Below are 20,028 nucleotides of genomic sequence, written 5' to 3'. Positions count from 1 at the left end.
GATAGTGTTGAACACAGTGAGTATTTAGGCTCATAATTTTGGCTTGAGTGTTCAGAGGTGGTAAAGTGCTTTTCTAATTTCAGTTTTTCTTCTTGGTTTTTTTCTTTAGGAGCATTGTAACTTCCAGGTTGTATGGAGTATGAAGCTTCAAATTTTTTTAGCACATTCATTGTGTCATAAAAGGACCTTGCCCATATCAAAGATGATATCCAAAATTGTGGCTTCTGATAGGTAAATTATGGATTGCAGCTGGGAGAGTGTGAGCAGGGTAGCTGGCTTAGGAAGTGCCAGAAGGGGTTTTGAAGGCCATAGGGTGGGAAAAGGTGTCTATTTGGGCCTACCTAAGGCTTTTTTCCTAAGCACAGTAGATGCATTTATACATCTTAAAGCACACAAATGCATCCACCGCACTCATAGGAATACCATATAACTTTGCCCCTTGCTGTCTCACGTGTCTATAGAAATAATGGCCACAGCTTTTGATTCTGGGTGAAGCTAGAGACCCGAGGACCTGGATGGGCTTAGGAGGTGGTGAGTAGCCAAACTGTGGGCATTTGGCCTATATGCCACTAGATTTGTGCATTGATCTTGACTTTTTTTTTTTTTTTTTATTGTAGCTGACTATGAGGCTAACCCAGCTATTATGGGGCCTTCCAAGATGACTGAGGAGGACTCATTTCACATCCAATGTGGATTCATATTGCCGGTCATCTAAAAGATAAGTCAGGGGCTATGACCTGGTGATGGGATGGCAGCAGGGTAGTGAGTTAGAAATTCCTGGGAAAAATTTAATAATTAGTGCGGGGGTAAGGGATGCTCTCTAAGGGGCCTCTTAGGATAGCTAAAGGGAGAGGCTCCACATTTGATTGCAACTGTAGGCTATGCAGTGCAGAGCAGTTCCAGTCTGTGTTGTGTTGTCTGGTGTGTTGTGTTGTTTAGCATGTCTTCAGGATCCCTTGGATCAGATATGTCTGCCTTTTATCCTCAAGGACCTTATGGCAAGTGTCAGCCATCATCTCTAGGTTCTCAAACATTTGTACTTCTCGGCATGTCACCGATATCATTTGTTCTCTTACTGACGGGCTCAGCCATGTCTCGGAATCGCATCTCAGAAGCGTTGAGTCAGATGTCTTTTGAGGCCTCATTCCCGGCTGTATTGCCATACATCCTTCCCAGCCGTGAGTTGTAATGTCCTGGGGCTTATAACATTGTAAGGATACAGGGAGCATTCTGAACATAGCATTGTTTTGCAGCCGTCTTCATCATTGTGACTGACAGTTCTTATAATAGGTCACTCTATTACAGTCTTTTCTTCTGCTCCTTAGAGCCACTTCTGTCTACTGTCACTATGCCATTGGTCATCTCTTTTGGCGTCATCTCGGTCCTCACCGTCCTTCTTCTCTCCGAGAGCTGTTTTTATCATCCTTGTGTCCCACTGTTTGTAGCATAATGTGTTGTCTGAGTTTGTTTTTAGCCTGGAACTGCTCTGCCCTGTGGAATAAACTGGGGGGTAGGTGGAATAGAAAGAAGACTTTACGGGTAACCTTTACCTTTGCATAACCACCTGAGCCACACCTCAGATGGAGCAACCACGGCCGGTCTGTGCGGGGTTCGGCGGGAGCGCTATGGCGGCATCTTGCAGTTTTCTAGTCCTAAGTTATCATGCAGCCCTTTAACTTTTGTCATCACTTTCTTTCAGATGCAGATGGGTTAAATCCATGGCAGAGCGCCCCCCCACTAGTTGAGAGAGTTCCCACAGGAAGGTCAGTCACTGTTTGTGTTTGCAGGGCAAGTGTGAATGGTGGCAATGTTCCAGCATTGTTCTTTGTTTTTAGGAGGTAAAGCTGGATAGCAGCAGTCAAGGTCAAGTGAGCATGGTAAGCAGTGACTGGTGGAAAGAAAAAGTTGTTAATCCTTGGGTGCCAAGTTCTGGTACGCCTCTAAGCATCCACAATCATTTGTGTGTTTTAGGTGGTCCACTTGTATTATGCTGAAGCACCTCCATGACCGGCCAACAGACACGGTCTGCCACCCTTGTGAGCTCTTCAGAAGCATTACGGGACTCTGCGACGGAGCCTTTACCTTTTCCATTCAAAGGTGCTGTCCAGGCACCCTTTGGCAACGGCCGGGTAGTTGTGGTGAGTCAGGGAGGGAGGAAGAGTGAGGGTCTGCTCAAGTTTCAGTAATGCCGCATCACCTTGTCTCCTCTTAACCCAGGAATATGTGGCGACGATGGCGTCGGCCTCGGAGCACGGCCAAAGCGTGCGGCCTGAGAACCCTGGCCTTCTTAGGGGATGGTGAGCGGTGGAATTGTTGGGTTCTGGCCGAGGTGCCACTAAGTTTGTGCACTGATGTTTGGTTTGGTTTTGTTTATTGTAGCTGACTAAGAGAGATCAGCCCAGTGATGGCAGGAGCTTCCTGGGTGGTGAGGTGGCCTTTTTTTGTGCCCGAGGAGGATTTGCATCCCTGCACGTCTGAGAGATAAGTCGAGGGGGTGAAAGCAGAGTGTCGGGTTGGGGCTTGCCGGGAGGGAATATTGAGTCTGCTTCAGAGATGGGGATGTCTAAGAAGGGGCCCCTTAGGCCCCATGAAAGGAAAGCCTCACTTTTGATCACAAGGCCGAGGTGAGCCAGGCAGAGCAGACCCAGTGCATGTCATGTCACTTGTCTATTGTGCGCCCTGTCTCTTTTGGGCATCTCATGTCTTCTGTCTTAGCTCTTCAATGTGCTTGTGGTTATTCTTCTCACTGAGAGTTTTCTCTCCTCATCCGTTCACCTCGTTTGTGATCTCCTGTGTCACAGGTGCCTGCATGGGTTTGGTCTGGAGCTGCTCTGCCCTGCTGCACAGTCTGGCCTATAGTGTGTTAGTTGTAATAGGACAGGGCCCCGGGACTTGATATTTATGTAGGGTGTAATTTGGCCTCTAGATGATATTCCTGGATTGACACAGGATGCCTGGAGCTGTTAAGTTATCATGCAGCACTTTAACTTTTGTCATCACTTTATTTCAGATGCAGATGGGTTAAATCTGTGGCAGAGCGCCCCCCACCGGTTGAGGGGGATTCCTGCAGGAAGGTCAGTCACTGTTTGTGTTTCCTCAGCAAGTGTAACTGGTGGCTTTGTTACAGCATTGTTCTTTGTTTTTGTTCTTAGGAGGTAAAGCCAGATCTCGGCAGTCAAGGTCAAGTGAATGAGGTAAGAAGAAAGTGGCAAGAACCACTTGGTATTCCTTGGGTGCCAAGTTCTGGTACAGCTCTAAGCATCCATTGTCATTTGTGTGTTTCAGGTGGTCTGCTTGTGTTCTCTGAAACTCCATGACCGGCAGACCCGGCTCGCCACCCTTGTGAGCCCTCTGAAAGTATTATGGGACTTTTTGACCATGCCTTCACCTTTTCCATTCGAAGGGTCTTTCTGAGCAGCCTTTAGCAATGGCTGGGGAGCTGCAGCATGTTGCGGAGGGAGGAGGAATGAGGGTCTGCTCAAGTCTCAGCAATGCCACATCACCTTATCTCCTCCTAATCCAGGTATACCCTGCAATGACAGTGGCAGCCTTGGAGCGTGGCCAGAGTGTGCAGCCCGAGGACCCTGGCCCTATTAGGAGATGGTGAGTAGCAGAATTGTCGGGTTTTGGCTGAGGTGCCACTAAGCTAATGTACTGATGTTGGGTTTGGGTTTTTTTTGTAGCTGATTGAGAGAGAACAGCCCAGTGACTGCAGGATCTTCCAGGATGGCAAGGTGGCCTTCTTTTGTGCCCGAGGCAGATTCACATCCCCAGGCGTCTGAGAGATAAGTCGAGGCTTGTGACCCACAGAGGGGGTGACATCAGGTTGTTGAGTTGGGACTCGCCGGGAGGGATTTTTGAGTCAGATTTGGAGGTGGGGATACCCAAGAAGGAGCCCCTTAGGCCAACATAAAGGGAAAATCTTGCTTTTGATCACAATGCCAAGGTATACAGGGCAGAGCAGTCCTGGTGCATGTCACTTGTCTAGTGTGTGTTCTGTCTTTTGGCCATCTTGTGTCACAGGTGTTTTGCCTTAGCCCTTTGAGATGCTTATTGCAAATGCTGGGCGTTACTCTTAGCATCTCTGTTCTTGGTGTTCCTCAGTGTGGTGCTGATACCATTGATCCTTTGACTCTTGAGCTTGGAGCTGCATCAGAATCGCATCTCTTTAGCAGTGTTGAGTCAGGTGTCTTTTCAGGTCTTGTTCTGAGCTGCATTGACAGCTATGCACCACAACAATCCACTAAAGGGGATGAGGACTTGCGAAAATACGAAGATAGCTAGAGGATTCCACCCGTACAACTCAGGCATCCATTTTTGCGGTTCCTGGATAAAGCCTTTGTGTTAGCATCCTCTTCTGCCAGGGTTCTTGGAGCCCTGTTGGCTCACTGTCGGTCTCACCTAAGTCATCTCATTCCTCATTCTCTTGGTCCTTGTGATCATCTAGCCCAGAGTTTTCCCTCCTTGTTGTGTCCCTCATTTGTCATCTCCTGTGTCACGGGTGCCTGAGTGGGTTTGGCCCAGAGCTGCTCTGCCCTGATGCACACTCTGCTGTATGGGTGTAATAGAACAAGGCCTGTGGGCTTGTAATTTGTGATGTAGGGTGTAGTTTGCCCTCTAGATGGTATTCTGAGATTGTCACAAGATGGCTGGAGCTGTTAAGTTCTCATGCAGCACTTTGAATATTGTCCTCAGTTTCTTTCCGATGCAGATGGATTAAGTCCGTGGCTGAGTGCCCCTGTACCAGTTAAGGGGGCTCCCGCAGGAAGGTCAGTCACTGTTTGTCTTTGCAGTGCAAGTGTAACTGGTGGCTGTGTTACAGCATTGTTCTTTGTGTTTGTTCTTAGGAGGTAAAGCTAGATTTCAGCAGTCAAGGTCAAGTGAACGAGGTAAGAAGTCACTGGTGGTAAGAACCACTTGTTATGCCTTGGGTGCCAAGTTCTGGTACAGCTCTAAGCATCCATTGTCATTTGTGTGTTTCAGGCAGTCACCTTGTATTACATCAAAACCTCTCGCTGACCGGCTGACAGACCCGGCTTGCCACCCTTGTGACCCCTCGAGAAGTATTACGGGACTCTGCGATGAAGACTTTACCTTCTCCATGTGAAGGTACTGTCTGGGTAGCCTTTGGCAACGGCCAAGTAGTTGCAGTGAGTTGTGGAGGGAGGGAGGAGTGAGGGCCCCCTCAAGTTTTGGCAGTGTCGCATCACCTTGTCTCCTCTTAACCCCAGTATACCCTGCGACAATGGCGATGGCGTTGGCCTCGGGGCTTGGCCAAAGCGTGCGGCCCGAGGACCCCGGCCTTTTTAGGAGACGGTGAGTGGCAGAATTGACAGGTTTTGGCTGAGGTGCCTCTAAGTTCATGCACTGATGTCTGTTTTGTTTTGTTTATTGTAGTTCATCAAGAGATAAGCAGCCCGATGAAGGCGTGAGCTTCCTGCATGGTGAGGTGGCCTTCTTTTGCACCCGAGGCAGATTGACATCCTCAGACATCCAAGAGATAAGTCGTGGCCTGTGACCCACAGAGGGAGTGAAAGCTGGGCGTTGAGTTGGGACTCACCAGGAGGTATTTTTGAGTCAGATTTGGAGGTGGGGATACCCAAGAAGGGGCCCCTTAGGCCCCATAAAGCTTAAGTCTTGCTTTTGATCACAGTGTCGAGGTGTGCAGGGCAGAGCAGGCCTGGTACATGTCACCTGTCTATTGTGCGTTCTCTGTCTTTTGTGCATCTTGTGTCACAGGTCTTTTGCCTTAGCCCTTTGAGATGCTTATCGCAAACGATGGGCATTATTCTTAGCATCTCTGTTCTTGGTGTTCCTCAGTGTGGTGCTGATACCATTGATCCTTTGACTCGTGAGCTTGGAGTCGCATCAGAATCGCGTCTCTCTTCAGCGACGTTGAGTCGGGTGTCTTTTCAGGTCTTGTTCGGAGCTGCATTGACAGCTGTGCACTGCAACAATCCATTATAGGGCATGAGGACTTTTAAGAATGTGAAGATAGCTGGAGGATTCCACCCGTCCAATTCTCCGGCATCTGTCTTTGTGGTTCTTGGAATAAGCCCTTCAGTTATCATCCTCTTCTGCCGGGGTTCTTGCAGCCTTGTTGGCTCACCGTCGGTCTTGCCGTGGTCATCTCATTCCTCATTTGCTCGGTCCTTGTGATCATCTAGCCTAGAGTTTTCTCTCCTTGTTGTGTCCCCTTGTTTGTCATCTTCTGTGTCACGGGTGCCTGAGTGGGTTTGGCCCAGAGCTGCTCTTCCCTGATGCATACTGTGGAGTATGGGTGTAATAGGACAAGGCCTGGGGATGTGGAATTTGTGGTGTAGGTTGTAGTTTGGCCTCAAGATGGTATTCCTAGACTCATACAGGATGGCTGGAGCTGTGAAGTTCTAATGCAGCTCTTTGACTTTTGTCATCACTTTCTTGCAGATGCATTCGGATTAAATCTGCGGCAGAGCGCCCCATACCGTGTGAGGGGGTTCCCACCTGAAGGTCGGTCACTGTTTGTCTTTGCAGGGCAAACATAAATGGTGGCTGTGTTACAGGATTGTTCTTTGTCTTTGTTCTTAGGAGGTAAAGCCAGATCTTAGCAGTCAAGGTCAAGTGAATGAGGTAAGAAGTCACTGGTGGAAAGAACCACTTGTTATGCCTTGGGTGCCAAGTTCTGGTACAGCTCTAAGCATCCATTGTCATTTGTGTGTTTCAGGTAGTCCCCTTGTATTACACCGAACTCCTCGCCGACTGGCTGACAGACTTGTCTTGCCGCCCTCCTGAGTCCTCCGCAAGTATCACGGGACTCTGCGATGAAGCCTTTACCTTTTCCGTGCGAAGGTACCGTCCTGGTACCCTTTGGCGATGGCCGAGGAGTTGCGGCAAGTCGGGGTGGGGGGGGGGGGGAGCGAGGGTCCGCTCAAGTTTCAGCAGTCCCGCATCACCTCCTCTCCTCTTAACTCAGGTGTACCCTGCGATGGCGGTATCGGCCTCGGGGCGTGGCCAAAGCGTGGGGCCCAAGGACCCCGGCCTTCTTAGGAGACGGTGAGTAGTGGAACTGTTGGGGGCTTGGCCAATGTGCCACGAAGTTCGTGTACTGATGTTTGGTTTTCTTTATTGTAGCCGTCTAAAAGACAAAAGCCCGGCGATGGTAGGAGCTTCCAGGATGGTGAGGCGGTCTTCTTTTGCGTCCCAGGTGGATTCACATCTCAGGACGTCTGAGAGATAAGTCAAGGGGATGAAAGCGGAGTATCGAGTCGGGCCTCGCCGGGAGGGATTTTTGCGTCAGCTTTGGAGATGGGGATACCCAAGAAGGGGCGCCTTAGCCCGCATAAAGTGAAAGTCTCACATTTGATGACAATGCTGAGGTGCGCAGGGCAGAGCAATCGGAGTGCATGTTGCGTCACTTGTCTATAGTGCATGCCATGTCTTTTGGGTGTCCTGTGTCACAGGTCTTTTGCCTTAGCCCTTTGATGTGCTTGCAGTCATGCTTTCCACCCTGAGTTCTCTCTCCTTGTTGTATCCTCTCGTTTGTCGTCTCCTCTGTCATGGGTGCCTGCATGGGTTTGGCCCAGAGCTGCTCTGCCCTGCTGCATACTCTGGCATATAGGTGTAATAGAACAAGGCTTGGGGACTTGAAATTTGTAATGTAGGGTGCAGTTTGTCCTCTAGATGATATTTCTAGATTGTCACAAGATGGCTGGAGCTGTGAAGTTCTCATGCAGCCCTTTGACTTTTGTCATCGCTTTCTTGCAGATGCAGACGGATTAAATCCGTGCCAGAGCGCCCTATACCGGGTGAGGGGGTTCCCACAGGAAGGTCGGTCACTGTTTGTGTTTCCTCAGCAAGTGTAACTGGTGGCTTTGTTATGGCATTGTTCTTTGTCTTTGTTCTTAGGAGGTAAAGCCAGATCTCGGCAGTCAAGGTCAAGTGAATGAGGTAAGAAGTCACTGGTGGAAAGAACCACTTGGTATTCCTTGGGTGCCAAGTTCTGGTACAGCTCTAAGCATCCACTGTCATATGTGTGTTTCAGGCGGTCCCCTTGTATTACACGGAAACCCCTCACCGACTGGCTGATGGACCTGGCTCGCTGCCCTCGTGAGTCCTCTGCAAGTATCATGGGACTCTGCGATGAAGCCTTTACCTTTTCCATGCGAAGGTACCGTCTGGGTAGCCTTCAGCAACGGCCGAGGAGTTGCAGCATGTTGGGCAGGGAGGAGGAACAAGGGTCCACTCAAGTTTCAGCAATGCTGCATAACCTCGTCTCCACTCAACCCAGGTATACCCTGCGATGATGGCGTCGGCCTTGGAGCGCGGCCAGAGCGTGCGGCCTGAGGACCCGGGCTCTCTTAGTGAACGGTGAGTAGTGGAATTGTTGGGTTTTGGCTGACATGCCACTAAGCTCATATACTGATGTTTGGTTGTCTTTATTGTAGCTGACTGAGAGACAACAGCCTGGCAATGGCAGGAGCTTCTGGGCCGGCGAGAGGCCGCCTTCTTTTGCGCCCCAGGAAGATTCACATCCCCAGATGTCCGAGAGATAAGTTGAGGGATATGACCCACGGAGGGAATGAAAGCGGGGTGTTGGGCCGGGGCTTGCTGGGAGGGAGTTTTGAGTCAGCTTTGGAGATGGGGATGTCCAAGAAGGGGCCCCTTAGCCCGCATAATGGGAAAGCCTCACATTTGATCGCAATGCTGAGGTGCGCAGGGCAGAGCAATCGCAGTGCATGTTGTATCACTTGTCTATTGTGCATGCCGTGTCTTTTGGGCATCTTGTGTCACAGGTCTTTTGCCTTAGCCCTTTGATGTGCTTGCAGTCATGCTTTTTGCCGAGAGTTCTCTCTCCTCGTTGCATCCCCTCTTTTGTCGTCTCCTGTGTCACGGGTGCCTGCATGGAATGGCCCAGAACTGCTCTGCCCTGCTGCATACTCTGGCATATAGGTGTAATAGAACAAGGCCCAAGGCCTTTAAATCCATAATGTATGGTGTAGTCTGGCCTCTAGATGATATTCCTAGGTTGTCACAAGATGGCTGGAGCTGTGAAGTTCTCATGCAGCTCTTTGACTTTTGTCATCACTTTCTTGCAGATGCAGACGGATTAAATCCGTGGCAGAGCGCCCCATACCAGGTGAGGGGGTTTCCTGCAGGAAGGTCAGTCACCGTTTGTTTGCGGGGCAAGTGTAATTGGTGGCTGTGTTACAGCATCGTTCTTTGTCTTTGTTTTTAGGAGGTAATGCCAGATCTCAGCAGTCAAAGTCGAGTTAGTGAGGTAAGTGGCGACCGGTGTACTGAACTGGTTGTTATTGTTTCATTGCCAAGTTCTGGCACTCTAAGCTTTAAGCATCCATTGTCATTTGTGTGCTTTAGGCAGTCCCCATGTATTATGGTGAAATTCCTTGCCAACTGGCTGATGGACCTGGCTCGCCGCTGTCGTTAGCCCTCCGGAAGTATTACAGGACTCTGTGAGGAAGCCTTTACCTTTTCCATTTGAACGTGCCGTCCAGGTTGCCTTCGGCAACGGCCGGGTAGTTGCAGTGAGTTGCGGAGGGAGGGAGGAGCGAGGGCCCACTCAAGTTTCGGCAATGCCGCATCACCTCGTCTCCTCTTAACCCAGGTATACTCTGTGACGATGACGATGGCGTTGGCCTCAGAGCGTGGCCAAAGCGTGCGGCCTGAGGAGGCCAGCCTTGTTAGGAGACGGTGAGTGGCAGAATTGACGGGTTTTGGCTGAGGTGCCACTAAGTTCATGCACTGATGTTTGTCTGGTTTTCTTTATTGTAGCTGACTAAGAGAGAACCAGCCCGGTGAAGGCAAGAGCTTCCCGCATGGTGATGCAGCCTTCTTTTGCACCCGAGGCAGATTGACATCCCCAGACATCCAAGAGATAAGTTGAGACCTGTGACCCACAGTAGGGGTGAAAGCGGGGTGTTGAGTTGGGACTCACCAGGAGGTATTTTTGAGTCAGATTTGGAGGTGGGGATACCCAAGAAGGGGCCCCTTAGGCCCCATAAAGCTTAAGTCTTGCTTTTGATCACAGTGCCGAGGTGCGCAGGGCAGAGCAGGCCTGGTACGTGTCACCTGTCTATTGTGCGTTCTCTGTCTTTTGTGCATCTCATGTCACAGGTCTTTTGCCTTAGCCCTTTGAGATGCTTATCGCAAACGCTGGGCATTATTCTTAGCGTCTCTGTTCTTGGTGTTCCTCAGTGTGGTGCCGATACCATTGATCCTTTGACTCGTGAGCTTGGAGGTGCATCAGGATCACGTCTCTCTTCAGCGACGTTGAGTCGGGTGTCTTTTCAGGTCTTGTTCTGAGCTGCATTGTCAGCTGTGCCCTGCAATGATCCATTATAGAGGATGAAGGCTTGTAAGAATGTGAAGATAGCTGGAGGATTCCACCCGTCCAATTCTCGGGCATCCATCTTTGCGGGTCTTGGAATAAGCCCTTCTGTTATCATCCTCCTCTGCCAGGGTTCTTGCAGCCTTGTTGGCTCACCGTCGGTCTTGCCGTGGTCATCTCATTCCTCATTTGCTCGATCCTTGTGATCATCTAGCCTAGAGTTTTCTCTCCTTGTTGTGTCCCCTTGTTTGTCATCTTCTGTGTCACGGGTGCCTGAGTGGGTTTGGCCCAGAGCTGCTCTTCCCTGATGCATACTGTGGAGTATGGGTGTAATAGGACAAGGCCTGGGGATGTGGAATTTGTGGTGTAGGTTGTAGTTTGGCCTCAAGATGGTATTCCTAGACTCATACAGGATGGCTGGAGCTGTGAAGTTCTAATGCAGCTCTTTGACTTTTGTCATCACTTTCTTGCAGATGCAGACGGATTAAATCTGCGGCAGAGCGCCCCATACCGTGTGAGGGGGTTCCCACCTGAAGGTCGGTCACTGTTTGTCTTTGCAGGGCAAACATAAATGGTGGCTGTGTTACAGGATTGTTCTTTGTCTTTGTTCTTAGGAGGTAAAGCCAGATCTTAGCAGTCAAGGTCAAGTGAATGAGGTAAGAAGTCACTGGTGGAAAGAACCACTTGTTATGCCTTGGGTGCCAAGTTCTGGTACAGCTCTAAGCATCCATTGTCATTTGTGTGTTTCAGGTAGTCCCCTTGTATTACACCGAACTCCTCGCCGACTGGCTGACAGACTTGTCTTGCCGCCCTCCTGAGTCCTCCGCAAGTATCACGGGACTCTGCGATGAAGCCTTTACCTTTTCCGTGCGAAGGTACCGTCCTGGTACCCTTTGGCGATGGCCGAGGAGTTGCGGCAAGTCGGGGTGGGGGGGGGGGGGGGAGCGAGGGTCCGCTCAAGTTTCAGCAGTCCCGCATCACCTCCTCTCCTCTTAACTCAGGTGTACCCTGCGATGGCGGTATCGGCCTCGGGGCGTGGCCAAAGCGTGGGGCCCAAGGACCCCGGCCTTCTTAGGAGACGGTGAGTAGTGGAACTGTTGGGGGCTTGGCCAATGTGCCACGAAGTTTGTGTACTGATGTTTGGTTTTCTTTATTGTAGCCGTCTAAAAGACAAAAGCCCGGCGATGGTAGGAGCTTCCAGGATGGTGAGGCGGTCTTCTTTTGCGTCCCAGGTGGATTCACATCTCAGGACGTCCGAGAGATAAGTCAAGGGGATGAAAGCGGAGTATCGAGTCGGGCCTCGCCGGGAGGGATTTTTGCGTCAGCTTTGGAGATGGGGATACCCAAGAAGGGGCGCCTTAGCCCGCATAAAGTGAAAGTCTCACATTTGATGACAATGCTGAGGTGCGCAGGGCAGAGCAATCGGAGTGCATGTTGCGTCACTTGTCTATAGTGCATGCCATGTCTTTTGGGTGTCCTGTGTCACAGGTCTTTTGCCTTAGCCCTTTGATGTGCTTGCAGTCATGCTTTCCACCCTGAGTTCTCTCTCCTTGTTGTATCCTCTCGTTTGTCGTCTCCTCTGTCATGGGTGCCTGCATGGGTTTGGCCCAGAGCTGCTCTGCCCTGCTGCATACTCTGGCATATAGGTGTAATAGAACAAGGCTTGGGGACTTGAAATTTGTAATGTAGGGTGCAGTTTGTCCTCTAGATGATATTTCTAGATTGTCACAAGATGGCTGGAGCTGTGAAGTTCTCATGCAGCCCTTTGACTTTTGTCATCGCTTTCTTGCAGATGCAGACGGATTAAATCCGTGCCAGAGCGCCCTATACCGGGTGAGGGGGTTCCCACAGGAAGGTCCGTCACTGATTGTGTTTCCTCAGCAAGTGTAACTGGTGGCTTTGTTATGGCATTGTTCTTTGTCTTTGTTCTTAGGAGGTAAAGCCAGATCTCGGCAGTCAAGGTCAAGTGAATGAGGTAAGAAGTCACTGGTGGAAAGAACCACTTGGTATTCCTTGGGTGCCAAGTTCTGGTACAGCTCTAAGCATCCACTGTCATATGTGTGTTTCAGGCGGTCCCCTTGTATTACACGGAAACCCCTCACCGACTGGCTGATGGACCTGGCTCGCTGCCCTCGTGAGTCCTCTGCAAGTATCATGGGACTCTGCGATGAAGCCTTTACCTTTTCCATGCGAAGGTACCGTCTGGGTAGCCTTCAGCAACGGCCGAGGAGTTGCAGCATGTTGGGCAGGGAGGAGGAACAAGGGTCCACTCAAGTTTCAGCAATGCTGCATAACCTCGTCTCCACTCAACCCAGGTATACCCTGCGATGATGGCGTCGGCCTTGGAGCGCGGCCAGAGCGTGCGGCCTGAGGACCCGGGCTCTCTTAGTGAACGGTGAGTAGTGGAATTGTTGGGTTTTGGCTGACATGCCACTAAGCTCATATACTGATGTTTGGTTGTCTTTATTGTAGCTGACTGAGAGACAACAGCCTGGCAATGGCAGGAGCTTCTGGGCCGGCGAGAGGCCGCCTTCTTTTGCGCCCCAGGAAGATTCACATCCCCAGATGTCCGAGAGATAAGTTGAGGGATATGACCCACGGAGGGAATGAAAGCGGGGTGTTGGGCCGGGGCTTGCTGGGAGGGAGTTTTGAGTCAGCTTTGGAGATGGGGATGTCCAAGAAGGGGCCCCTTAGCCCGCATAATGGGAAAGCCTCACATTTGATTGCAATGCTGAGGTGCGCAGGGCAGAGCAATCGCAGTGCATGTTGTATCACTTGTCTATTGTGCATGCCGTGTCTTTTGGGCATCTTGTGTCACAGGTCTTTTGCCTTAGCCCTTTGATGTGCTTGCAGTCATGCTTTTTGCCGAGAGTTCTCTCTCCTCGTTGCATCCCCTCTTTTGTCGTCTCCTGTGTCACGGGTGCCTGCATGGAATGGCCCAGAACTGCTCTGCCCTGCTGCATACTCTGGCATATAGGTGTAATAGAACAAGGCCCAAGGCCTTTAAATCCATAATGTATGGTGTAGTCTGGCCTCTAGATGATATTCCTAGGTTGTCACAAGATGGCTGGAGCTGTGAAGTTCTCATGCAGCTCTTTGACTTTTGTCATCACTTTCTTGCAGATGCAGACGGATTAAATCCGTGGCAGAGCGCCCCATACCAGGTGAGGGGGTTTCCTGCAGGAAGGTCAGTCACCGTTTGTTTGCGGGGCAAGTGTAATTGGTGGCTGTGTTACAGCATCGTTCTTTGTCTTTGTTTTTAGGAGGTAATGCCAGATCTCAGCAGTCAAAGTCGAGTTAGTGAGGTAAGTGGCGACCGGTGTACTGAACTGGTTGTTATTGTTTCATTGCCAAGTTCTGGCACTCTAAGCTTTAAGCATCCATTGTCATTTGTGTGCTTTAGGCAGTCCCCATGTATTATGGTGAAATTCCTTGCCAACTGGCTGATGGACCTGGCTCGCCGCTGTCGTTAGCCCTCCGGAAGTATTACAGGACTCTGTGAGGAAGCCTTTACCTTTTCCATTTGAACGTGCCGTCCAGGTTGCCTTCGGCAACGGCCGGGTAGTTGCAGTGAGTTGCGGAGGGAGGGAGGAGCGAGGGCCCACTCAAGTTTCGGCAATGCCGCATCACCTCGTCTCCTCTTAACCCAGGTATACTCTGTGACGATGACGATGGCGTTGGCCTCAGAGCGTGGCCAAAGCGTGCGGCCTGAGGAGGCCAGCCTTGTTAGGAGACGGTGAGTGGCAGAATTGACGGGTTTTGGCTGAGGTGCCACTAAGTTCATGCACTGATGTTTGTCTGGTTTTCTTTATTGTAGCTGACTAAGAGAGAACCAGCCCGGTGAAGGCACGAGCTTCCCGCATGGTGATGCAGCCTTCTTTTGCACCCGAGGCAGATTGACATCCCCAGACATCCAAGAGATAAGTTGAGACCTGTGACCCACAGAAGGGGTGAAAGCGGGGTGTTGAGTTGGGACTCACCAGGAGGTATTTTTGAGTCAGATTTGGAGGTGGGGATACCCAAGAAGGGGCCCCTTAGGCCCCATAAAGCTTAAGTCTTGCTTTTGATCACAGTGCCGAGGTGCGCAGGGCAGAGCAGGCCTGGTACGTGTCACCTGTCTATTGTGCGTTCTCTGTCTTTTGTGCATCTCATGTCACAGGTCTTTTGCCTTAGCCCTTTGAGATGCTTATCGCAAACGCTGGGCATTATTCTTAGCGTCTCTGTTCTTGGTGTTCCTCAGTGTGGTGCCGATACCATTGATCCTTTGACTCGTGAGCTTGGAGGTGCATCAGGATCACGTCTCTCTTCAGCGACGTTGAGTCGGGTGTCTTTTCAGGTCTTGTTCTGAGCTGCATTGTCAGCTGTGCCCTGCAATGATCCATTATAGAGGATGAAGGCTTGTAAGAATGTGAAGATAGCTGGAGGATTCCACCCGTCCAATTCTCGGGCATCCATCTTTGCGGGTCTTGGAATAAGCCCTTCTGTTATCATCCTCCTCTGCCAGGGTTCTTGCAGCCTTGTTGGCTCACCGTCGGTCTTGCCGTGGTCATCTCATTCCTCATTTGCTCGGTCCTTGTGATCATCTAGCCTAGAGTTTTCTCTCCTTGTTGTGTCCCCTTGTTTGTCATCTTCTGTGTCACGGGTGCCTGAGTGGGTTTGGCCCAGAGCTGCTCTTCCCTGATGCATACTGTGGAGTATGAGTGTAATAGGACAAGGCCTGGGGATGTGGAATTTGTGGTGTAGGTTGTAGTTTGGCCTCAAGATGGTATTCCTAGACTCATACAGGATGGCTGGAGCTGTGAAGTTCTAATGCAGCTCTTTGACTTTTGTCATCACTTTCTTGCAGATGCAGACGGATTAAATCTGCGGCAGAGCGCCCCATACCGTGTGAGGGGGTTCCCACCTGAAGGTCGGTCACTGTTTGTCTTTGCAGGGCAAACATAAATGGTGGCTGTGTTACAGGATTGTTCTTTGTCTTTGTTCTTAGGAGGTAAAGCCAGATCTTAGCAGTCAAGGTCAAGTGAATGAGGTAAGAAGTCACTGGTGGAAAGAACCACTTGTTATGCCTTGGGTGCCAAGTTCTGGTACAGCTCTAAGCATCCATTGTCATTTGTGTGTTTCAGGTAGTCCCCTTGTATTACACCGAAATCCTCGCCGACTGGCTGACAGACTTGTCTTGCCGCCCTCCTGAGTCCTCCGCAAGTATCACGGGACTCTGCGATGAAGCCTTTACCTTTTCCGTGCGAAGGTACCGTCCTGGTACCCTTTGGCGATGGCCGAGGAGTTGCGGCAAGTCGGGGTGGGGGGGGGGGGGGGGAGCGAGGGTCCGCTCAAGTTTCAGCAGTCCCGCATCACCTCCTCTCCTCTTAACTCAGGTGTACCCTGCGATGGCGGTATCGGCCTCGGGGCGTGGCCAAAGCGTGGGGCCCAAGGACCCCGGCCTTCTTAGGAGACGGTGAGTAGTGGAACTGTTGGGGGCTTGGCCAATGTGCCACGAAGTTTGTGTACTGATGTTTGGTTTTCTTTATTGTAGCCGTCTAAAAGACAAAAGCCCGGCGATGGTAGGAGCTTCCAGGATGGTGAGGCGGTCTTCTTTTGCGTCCCAGGTGGATTCACATCTCAGGACGTCCGAGAGATAAGTCAAGGGGATGAAAGCGGAGTATCGAGTCGGGCCTCGCCGGGAGGGATTTTTGCGTCAGCTTTGGAGATGGGGATACCCAAGAAGGGGCGCCTTAGCCCGCATAAAGTGAAAGTCTCACATTTGATGACAATGCTGAGGTGCGCAGGGCAGAGCAATCGGAGTGCATGTTGCGTCACTTGTCTATAGTGCATGCCATGTCTTTTGGGTGTCCTGTGTCACAGGTCTTTTGCCTTAGCCCTTTGATGTGCTTGCAGTCATGCTTTCCACCCTGAGTTCTCTCTCCTTGTTGTATCCTCTCGTTTGTCGTCTCCTCTGTCATGGGTGCCTGCATGGGTTTGGCCCAGAGCTGCTCTGCCCTGCTGCATACTCTGGCATATCGGTGTAATAGAACAAGGCTTGGGGACTTGAAATTTGTAATGTAGGGTGCAGTTTGTCCTCTAGATGATATTTCTAGATTGTCACAAGATGGCTGGAGCTGTGAAGTTCTCATGCAGCCCTTTGACTTTTGTCATCGCTTTCTTGCAGATGCAGACGGATTAAATCCGTGCCAGAGCGCCCTATACCGGGTGAGGGGGTTCCCACAGGAAGGTCGGTCACTGTTTGTGTTTCCTCAGCAAGTGTAACTGGTGGCTTTGTTACGGCATTGTTCTTTGTCTTTGTTCTTAGGAGGTAAAGCCAGATCTCGGCAGTCAAGGTCAAGTGAATGAGGTAAGAAGTCACTGGTGGAAAGAACCACTTGGTATTCCTTGGGTGTCAAGTTCTGGTACAGCTCTAAGCATCCACTGTCATTTGTGTGTTTCAGGCGGTCCCCTTGTATTACACGGAAACCCCTCACCGACTGGCTGATGGACCTGGCTCGCTGCCCTCGTGAGTCCTCTGCAAGTATCATGGGACTCTGCGATGAAGCCTTTACCTTTTCCATGCGAAGGTACCGTCTGGGTAGCCTTCAGCAACGGCCGAGGAGTTGCAGCATGTTGGGCAGGGAGGAGGAACAAGGGTCCACTCAAGTTTCAGCAATGCTGCATAACCTCGTCTCCACTCAACCCAGGTATACCCTGCGATGATGGCGTCGGCCTTGGAGCGCGGCCAGAGCGTGCGGCCTGAGGACCCGGGCTCTCTTAGTGAACGGTGAGTAGTGGAATTGTTGGGTTTTGGCTGACATGCCACTAAGCTCATATACTGATGTTTGGTTGTCTTTATTGTAGCTGACTGAGAGACAACAGCCTGGCAATGGCAGGAGCTTCTGGGCCGGCGAGAGGCCGCCTTCTTTTGCGCCCCAGGAAGATTCACATCCCCAGATGTCCGAGAGATAAGTTGAGGGATATGACCCACGGAGGGAATGAAAGCGGGGTGTTGGGCCGGGGCTTGCTGGGAGGGAGTTTTGAGTCAGCTTTGGAGATGGGGATGTCCAAGAAGGGGCCCCTTAGCCCGCATAATGGGAAAGCCTCACATTTGATCGCAATGCTGAGGTGCGCAGGGCAGAGCAATCGCAGTGCATGTTGTATCACTTGTCTATTGTGCATGCCGTGTCTTTTGGGCATCTTGTGTCACAGGTCTTTTGCCTTAGCCCTTTGATGTGCTTGCAGTCATGCTTTTTGCCGAGAGTTCTCTCTCCTCGTTGCATCCCCTCTTTTGTCGTCTCCTGTGTCACGGGTGCCTGCATGGAATGGCCCAGAACTGCTCTGCCCTGCTGCATACTCTGGCATATAGGTGTAATAGAACAAGGCCCAAGGCCTTTAAATCCATAATGTATGGTGTAGTCTGGCCTCTAGATGATATTCCTAGGTTGTCACAAGATGGCTGGAGCTGTGAAGTTCTCATGCAGCTCTTTGACTTTTGTCATCACTTTCTTGCAGATGCAGACGGATTAAATCCGTGGCAGAGCGCCCCATACCAGGTGAGGGGGTTTCCTGCAGGAAGGTCAGTCACCGTTTGTTTGCGGGGCAAGTGTAATTGGTGGCTGTGTTACAGCATCGTTCTTTGTCTTTGTTTTTAGGAGGTAATGCCAGATCTCAGCAGTCAAAGTCGAGTTAGTGAGGTAAGTGGCGACCGGTGTACTGAACTGGTTGTTATTGTTTCATTGCCAAGTTCTGGCACTCTAAGCTTTAAGCATCCATTGTCATTTGTGTGCTTTAGGCAGTCCCCATGTATTATGGTGAAATTCCTTGCCAACTGGCTGATGGACCTGGCTCGCCGCTGTCGTTAGCCCTCCGGAAGTATTACAGGACTCTGTGAGGAAGCCTTTACCTTTTCCATTTGAACGTGCCGTCCAGGTTGCCTTCGGCAACGGCCGGGTAGTTGCAGTGAGTTGCGGAGGGAGGGAGGAGCGAGGGCCCACTCAAGTTTCGGCAATGCCGCATCACCTCGTCTCCTCTTAACCCAGGTATACTCTGTGACGATGACGATGGCGTTGGCCTCAGAGCGTGGCCAAAGCGTGCGGCCTGAGGAGGCCAGCCTTGTTAGGAGACGGTGAGTGGCAGAATTGACGGGTTTTGGCTGAGGTGCCACTAAGTTCATGCACTGATGTTTGTCTGGTTTTCTTTATTGTAGCTGACTAAGAGAGAACCAGCCCGGTGAAGGCACGAGCTTCCCGCATGGTGATGCAGCCTTCTTTTGCACCCGAGGCAGATTGACATCCCCAGACATCCAAGAGATAAGTTGAGACCTGTGACCCACAGTAGGGGTGAAAGCGGGGTGTTGAGTTGGGACTCACCAGGAGGTATTTTTGAGTCAGATTTGGAGGTGGGGATACCCAAGAAGGGGCCCCTTAGGCCCCATAAAGCTTAAGTCTTGCTTTTGATCACAGTGCCGAGGTGCGCAGGGCAGAGCAGGCCTGGTACGTGTCACCTGTCTATTGTGCGTTCTCTGTCTTTTGTGCATCTCATGTCACAGGTCTTTTGCCTTAGCCCTTTGAGATGCTTATTGCAAACGCTGGGCATTATTCTTAGCGTCTCTGTTCTTGGTGTTCCTCAGTGTGGTGCCGATACCATTGATCCTTTGACTCGTGAGCTTGGAGGTGCATCAGGATCACGTCTCTCTTCAGCGACGTTGAGTCGGGTGTCTTTTCAGGTCTTGTTCTGAGCTGCATTGTCAGCTGTGCCCTGCAATGATCCATTATAGAGGATGAAGGCTTGTAAGAATGTGAAGATAGCTGGAGGATTCCACCCGTCCAATTCTCGGGCATCCATCTTTGCGGGTCTTGGAATAAGCCCTTCTGTTATCATCCTCCTCTGCCAGGGTTCTTGCAGCCTTGTTGGCTCACCGTCGGTCTTGCCGTGGTCATCTCATTCCTCATTTGCTCGGTCCTTGTGATCATCTAGCCTAGAGTTTTCTCTCCTTGTTGTGTCCCCTTGTTTGTCATCTTCTGTGTCACGGGTGCCTGAGTGGGTTTGGCCCAGAGCTGCTCTTCCCTGATGCATACTGTGGAGTATGGGTGTAATAGGACAAGGCCTGGGGATGTGGAATTTGTGGTGTAGGTTGTAGTTTGGCCTCAAGATGGTATTCCTAGACTCATACAGGATGGCTGGAGCTGTGAAGTTCTAATGCAGCTCTTTGACTTTTGTCATCACTTTCTTGCAGATGCAGACGGATTAAATCTGCGGCAGAGCGCCCCATACCGTGTGAGGGGGTTCCCACCTGAAGGTCGGTCACTGTTTGTCTTTGCAGGGCAAACATAAATGGTGGCTGTGTTACAGGATTGTTCTTTGTCTTTGTTCTTAGGAGGTAAAGCCAGATCTTAGCAGTCAAGGTCAAGTGAATGAGGTAAGAAGTCACTGGTGGAAAGAACCACTTGTTATGCCTTGGGTGCCAAGTTCTGGTACAGCTCTAAGCATCCATTGTCATTTGTGTGTTTCAGGTAGTCCCCTTGTATTACACCGAACTCCTCGCCGACTGGCTGACAGACTTGTCTTGCCGCCCTCCTGAGTCCTCCGCAAGTATCACGGGACTCTGCGATGAAGCCTTTACCTTTTCCGTGCGAAGGTACCGTCCTGGTACCCTTTGGCGATGGCCGAGGAGTTGCGGCAAGTCGGGGTGGGGGGGGGGGGGAGCGAGGGTCCGCTCA

General features: G+C 51.0%; 1 long non-coding RNA gene across 1 annotated transcript; it reads left to right on the top strand.

Annotated features, from left to right (window-relative positions):
• The first annotated feature begins 145 nt into the window (after nt 1-145).
• On the top strand, nt 146-1,054 carry LOC138117222 (uncharacterized). The gene is made up of 3 exons (XR_011154575.1): nt 146-231; nt 462-531; nt 618-1,054. It is a non-coding gene; the product is annotated as an uncharacterized lncRNA (long non-coding RNA).
• The last annotated feature ends 18,974 nt before the right edge of the window (nt 1,055-20,028 follow it).

Source organism: Aphelocoma coerulescens, chromosome 11 (assembly GCF_041296385.1).
Source record: "Aphelocoma coerulescens isolate FSJ_1873_10779 chromosome 11, UR_Acoe_1.0, whole genome shotgun sequence".
Lineage (NCBI taxonomy): Eukaryota > Metazoa > Chordata > Aves > Passeriformes > Corvidae > Aphelocoma > Aphelocoma coerulescens.
Note: the sequence above shows the minus strand (reverse complement) of the source record. Positions and strands in the feature narration are given on the sequence as shown.